Source organism: Suricata suricatta, chromosome 1 (genome assembly GCF_006229205.1).
Source record: "Suricata suricatta isolate VVHF042 chromosome 1, meerkat_22Aug2017_6uvM2_HiC, whole genome shotgun sequence".
Classification (NCBI taxonomy): domain Eukaryota; kingdom Metazoa; phylum Chordata; class Mammalia; order Carnivora; family Herpestidae; genus Suricata; species Suricata suricatta.
In genome coordinates, this window is record NC_043700.1 from 50,042,762 (window position 1) to 50,048,831 (window position 6,070).

The window sequence follows — 6,070 nt, forward strand, 5'->3', positions numbered from 1 at the left end:
TGTCTGCCTGTCTGTCCCTCTGTCTGTCTCTGTCTCTCTCACATGCAGGTACACACAGACACACACACATACTCTCACACATATGCATGCAGGCACATTCTCACCCAGGACCTCTCCTTATTTGGGGCTGAAGGTGGTGGCCTGTGTTCTCCCAAAGGCCACAAGAGCTACACACCCTCTCAGGGACACTCTGCCCCTGCATTCATAGAGTCACCTCCCAGAAAGCCAATTCCATTTGAGCAGAAACTCCTGGAAGTCTCTTCTCAGTGGGACTGCAGAGAGCACACTCTCTCCCTGCCGTGGAAGACTCAGGGCCCACGACAGTGGCTACAATGGTGATATGCGTCACTAGAGGTGAGCTCTGTGGTCTTGTGATTTGTAAAAAAGATTACCGATGACATTAAGGAGTTTTTTTTCCCCTCCACTCATTTTTTCCTTCTTGTTTCTTTTCTCTAGGCTCCCTTCTCTCAGGATTTCCCATTTCTATTTCAAGCCTGTTGATTCTGGAATGTCCATATAGAAGGATTCTTAGAAGGGCATCTCGACCCTGATTTTCTCACAGCTCTTTTTGTAGGGCTTCTTCAGAGCCTGCAGGTGCCATGGAGACTGGGCATCTGGACCCCCTCCTTGTCCGGGCGTGGCTGGGCTCCTGTCCTCTCAGGCCCTGTCTCTCCTGGTCCCTGACCCCCCCCCACCCTCCCCCACCACAGACTGCCACCCTCTGCTTCACCACTTGCTGCTTTCCTGTCCCGCAGGGTGGCTATCTGGCTGCCCATCAGCTGGACAAAGCATTTGTCAGCTTTAATGGATGTACAACTCCCAGCCCTGACATGTTTTATGCATCCCCAGGGGGCTTTGATCTCCTTGTCTGCATACATAAATGAGAGGATTACCGAGACATCCAGAACAGGGCACCAAAAATGTCTTTCACTGAGGTGCTTTTGCCTCCAGCAGATAAGAACAATAAGCTGCAATCCCTGGGAGCCATTAGGGCCCTGAGCTACAGGGTAACTTCACTCAGGAAGAAATGGTTCGGGGAGACCGGCCTAGAAGGATCTCCCTGTCATGATCCCCCAATATTGTTTATATCTGGGTGATGTGGATAAAGAAACCGATCACTTCTGGCACCGCCTTACCTCCCTGAAGATTACAGGCAGCTGTGGCTGACATTTGCCAAGGTTGCTTTGACGGACTCCGCGGTGGCATATGGTTACTGTCAGGACTTCCGGACGTGGGGGCTGGGCTAGGACACTGGGGCGGGGGGGACTGGTATTTTTAGGACACTTGGAGCCCATGGCTGGATTTAGGCCAGCTCTCCAGACTGTTATGAAGTCTCAATGTCACTGCTGATTTGCCCCATCTCCTAAGACAGAAAGAAAAGGCAAAGAGTTTGGGGACTATTGCCCTGATCATCTTATATCCATCTCACACTAAGGGGAACTCTTTGGAGGTGAGGGTTCTCTGAATGCACACCCCAAGTTTCAAGATGGCGACATAGATAGGGTAACTAACCAGGAGAGAAATGAGGAGGAGATGACCCGTAAGGAGGTGGGAAGGATCCTCATTAACCATCAGCCAGGTGACAGGGGACCTCACATGTGGCTCAGTTGAGCAAGCAGCAGCTCCAGTCCGATTCTCCAGCCCTCATTTGTTGAATAAGGCTACTATATTTATTACATGTGCCCATATGTCCTAGAAACAGTGAGTCCATGACAAAAAAGGCATATTCCTTCCTTCAATAAACTCAAGATTTTGTCATCATGTTCTTCTCAGTAAAATAGCTGTGTTGCCTCTGTGGATTGGAAGAGATCTTGAAAGACTGTCTAATCCATCCTCATCTAAAGTTTGAGGATCTTCTACAATATCACTAAGAAAGAATCATCTGGGGCGCCTGGGTGACTCAGTGGGTTAAGCTTCCGACTTCGTCTCAGGTCATGATCTCATGGCTTGTGGGTCGGAGCCCCGTGTCAGGCTCTGTGCTGACAGCTAGCTCAGAGCCTGGAGCCTGCCTTCAGATTCTGTGTCTCCCTCTCTCTCTGACCCTCCCCTGTTCATGCTCTCTCTCTTTGTCTCTCTCTCTCTCTCAAAAATAAATAAAACATTAGAACAATTTTTATAAAAAGAATCATCTGCTTTAGCTCAGATACATCTGGTGATGGTCACCTCACTACCACAAATCTTGATTATTTCTAAAGCTCTTTCTGTGTTGGACCAAAGTTTGCTTTTCCTTACCCTCCACTCCTTAGTCTTCCTCCTTGTTCTGGGGCCAAGTAGAATGAGGGTGACCTACCTCCATGGATCCTGTGTGAAGTAGTCTCTCACCCATTGGCAGGTCATACCCCATACCTGTCAAATGGCAAAGGAAAACTAGGTAATGTTAAGTCCTGCCCCTCCAGTCCACCCACCAACCCATATGAGGCCTTTGTGGGAGTTAGAAAGTGGCAGCTGTCTCCAAGACTCATTACCGCCACCTGCTGGAAGACCACACCAACCTTCTGTGTGGTGGACACACTGTGTACCACTCTTTGGGGAACCGTGGTCCTGCCAGCCCATGGCACCGCAGTGCTCTATTTCCTTCTATTTACCATAGGATGTGAGAAGAAAGTAAGTTCAGGAGTCTCAGCATAAGAAGGGGGTTGGCAATGTGTAATCTAAAGCCAAAGTGATTTCTTGAATTGAAACAAGAAATTCTTAAGCATCTAGACCAATCCTCTTAAATTTCAGAAAACCTCTCGCAGTTCCAGATACTTTTAGCCTCTGTTCTTACCCCCGTTTTTTTCTTGGCTCTGCCTTTTTCATCTTCTTTCCTGTGCTGGTGCCTCATTCCCAGGGCCAGAACCCCTGCTGCCTCCTTCAGGATTGGATGGAGAGGGTCTGAGATGATGAATTATGGATGCTTCCTAAGAATAACAGGCTTTACAGTTCTCTAACCCTGAGCCACAGGGGCAATCAGGAGAGGCAAGCCCAGTCTCCGAGGGTTGAGCTGGGGACCCGTGTGGTGGGGACAAGAGGCCCTGCCCTCAGTAGTTTCCAACCCAGGAGAGTATGTGACCTGGACCTGATACAGACATTTCCTTCTTGGGAGAAAAGGCCACTCTATCAGTCTGATTTATTCAGTTACTTCCAACAGTGACTATCAGTGCCAAGAATACAATACCAAGCCCTGATGTGGCACAGGTTTTGGGCAAATACAGACCTTTGCTGTCTATCCTGTTCAGGCCACCTGAGCATGGTGGGGGAGAGAGAGCCTGACACCCCCAGTGCAAGTTCCCAGACAGCTCTCATCCTCCAGTCCCGCATGCCCTCAGCAATTCTGTTCAGTGCAGTTTCGTGGAGGAGATGACATTTGAGCTGGGCCGTGAAAGGTAGGTGGATTGGCAGAAGTGAATGCAATTTGAGGTACCATGAACAGATGAGTGAATAAACCAAAGGTGGTCTATCCATGCAATGGAATATTATTCAGCCTTAAAAAGGAAGGAAATTCTGACATGTGCTTCAACATGGACAAATTTTGAGGACATTTCTTTTTTTTAAATTTTTAAATGTTTTTTTTAATTTAATTTTGAGAGACAGAGAGAGACAGTACAAGTAGGGGAGGGTCAGAGAGAGAGGGAGACACAGAATCTGGAGACAGGCTCCAGGCTCTGAGCTGTCAGCACAGAGTCCGACGCGGGGCTCACACCCAGGAACCCGAGATTATGACCTGAGCTGAAGTTGGACACTCAACCAAGTGAGCCACCCAGGCATCCCTTTTGAGGACATTTCTAACTGAAAGAAGACAGGCACAAAGGAACAAATACTGTATGATTCACTCACATGAGTCAAGTTCATGGAGACAGAAAGTAGATTGGGGGTTGCCCGGGGCTGGGGGGAAGCAAACAGGGAAGTTAGCATTTAATGAGTGCTGAGTTTCGGTTTCAGAAGATGGACTTGTTCTGGAGAACTACATGGAAGGTGGTGATCATTGTACAGCATTGTAAGTGCACTTAATGCCACTGAATTGTACACTCAAAAAGAGTCAAGATGGTAAACTTTATGTTATGTGTATTTTTTACTACAATTTCTTTTAAAAGTTAGGTATATTTGGAGATTGGAGACCGGTGGTGACAGCATTCAGGAGGTGGAGCAAAGGCACGAAGCATCTCTCTGGTCTGTACAGGAAACAGAGTTTGAAATCCTTGGCACAATCATTTATCTAGGAAAAGGCACCCCATGTGTCTAAGCCTCAGCCTTGTCCTTATCAGGGTATGACAACACTAAACCCTGCCCAGTCTCTGTCGATGAGGACCAAGTGGAACAGCCTGTGTCAGCTTTATAAACCACAGGAGCATGAACTGATGGCAGTGACACCATTGCTGATGGCTCTGATGACAAGGACTTGGGCCGCAGACTCACCAGATCCAGGGTCAGATCCCACTTCTCCACAACTGGTTATGTGACCTTGATCAAGTCACTGGACCCCACAGCTTTGGTTAATCTCATCTGTAAAGTGGGGTCAACATTAACTGCCCTGTGGAAATGTATCAGTCAGGGTCCAACCTGGAAAGAGAAACCTGTTCTGAGACTTAAAAGCCATGGGATTTTTTTTTTAAGTGTATTTATTTATTTTGAGAGAGAGAGAGTGTGTGTGTGAGCAGGGGAGAGACAGAAAGAGAGGGAGAGAGAATCCCAAGCAGGCTCTGCACTAACAGCGGGGCTCAATCCCATGAACCATGAGATCATGACCAGAGCTGAAATCAAGAGTCGGGCCCTTAACTGACTGAGCCATCCAGGCACCCCAAAGCCATGGATTTCACACTGAGGAATTGGTTACTCAGATGATGGAATTGCCAATAAGCCTCACAAAGGGCAGCGAGGCTCCCAGACATGAGCAGTGCAGGAAGACACCACCCTGCGCCTGGGGTGGGGGGTAGGAGGGGTCAAGGAGGAGACCATGTTCCTAAAGCCCAGGAACCAGAAAGATCCAGAGAAAACGGGAATGGAGTGGACCTGTTCAGAGGGAGCAAAGGCATGGAACTGAGGGCAAACTGGTTAGAAGTGTGGTCCACTCAGCACCTATCTTGCCCTTGTACTGGTATTGAACTCTCAAACAACTTTGCCTGACATGGGCAATTTTCCCTTATAACCCTAACCCAGCAGAAGCCTGAGGGTGAAGGGGCAGCCAACGTGCAGGCCAGGTGGGGAGGGGAGGCGTACGGAGGGCCACAGAGAGGTGTCTTGCATGTCTCGTCCTAGAGAGAGCACTGGACCCTTGAACTTACAGGAAGGGCTGGAACCCTCTGAGTTCTCTGTCTCCATGTAGGTCTGCAATGGTCAGGTCCAGTTTTGGATTGGAAACCACAGAGGTGAGATCTGGTGAGTCAGGTCCACCCCGGAGGTTGATTCGGGGCTGACAAACTGGCCATCAGTTCTTGGGCTGGGTTGGGGCTTGATGTGGCCCCTCCTCTGCCCTGGTGGGGAGTCTGACTCCTGTTCAGTCCTGCCCAAGTGACCCACCATATGGGTCACTTCCTCAGCCTTAGCCTGGTCACCTCCACAGAGGCCCACCCAGCAGGGTTCTCAGCTGAGCCCCAGTCTTGGTCCTTTCCATGCCACACAGGACTGAACCAGAGCCTCTCTGCACTAACCATCCGCACCAGAGGTTTTTCTCTGATGTGGCTTCTCCACGCTGTGGCTCCTTGTCAGTACCCTGAGAGGTGGCCCCTCCCACAGCACCACAAGAGACAGAAAAAAGGCCCTTATGACATCATCCTGCTTCACTCACCAGCCCCTCTCAGAGCAAGAAGAGGCTGGTAGAGAGCATCTCACCATCAGCTTCCTCCCACTTCTCACTTCTTCAATCCTCCAGAAGCCTGGGAACAGACATCATCAGCTTGCCCTCTATTGGGCCAGGCTACTCCCTTGGGTCATACTCTCCCCACTCTTGAGAAGACAACTGCCTTCTCTTTCCCCCTCCCCAGTGCCCTGGAGGGTGAGAGGCAGGAGGAGCAGGAAGGCAAAGACCAGCAAGGGAAGAGGAGTCAGGAGGAATTTCATTTAGGCGATGGCAGACCATCTGAGGCTGGTACCA

The 6,070-nt window shown here is 49.6% G+C and overlaps 1 long non-coding RNA gene across 1 annotated transcript; it reads right to left on the reverse strand.

The window, feature by feature from the left end:
• Positions 1 to 4,027: 4,027 nt before the first annotated feature.
• Positions 4,028 to 5,677, reverse strand: LOC115298286. The gene is made up of 3 exons (XR_003911701.1): positions 5,262 to 5,677; positions 4,396 to 4,539; positions 4,028 to 4,151 (listed from the first exon to the last, which is right to left on the reverse strand). It is a non-coding gene; the product is annotated as an uncharacterized LOC115298286 (long non-coding RNA).
• Between the last annotated feature and the right edge of the window lie 393 nt (positions 5,678 to 6,070).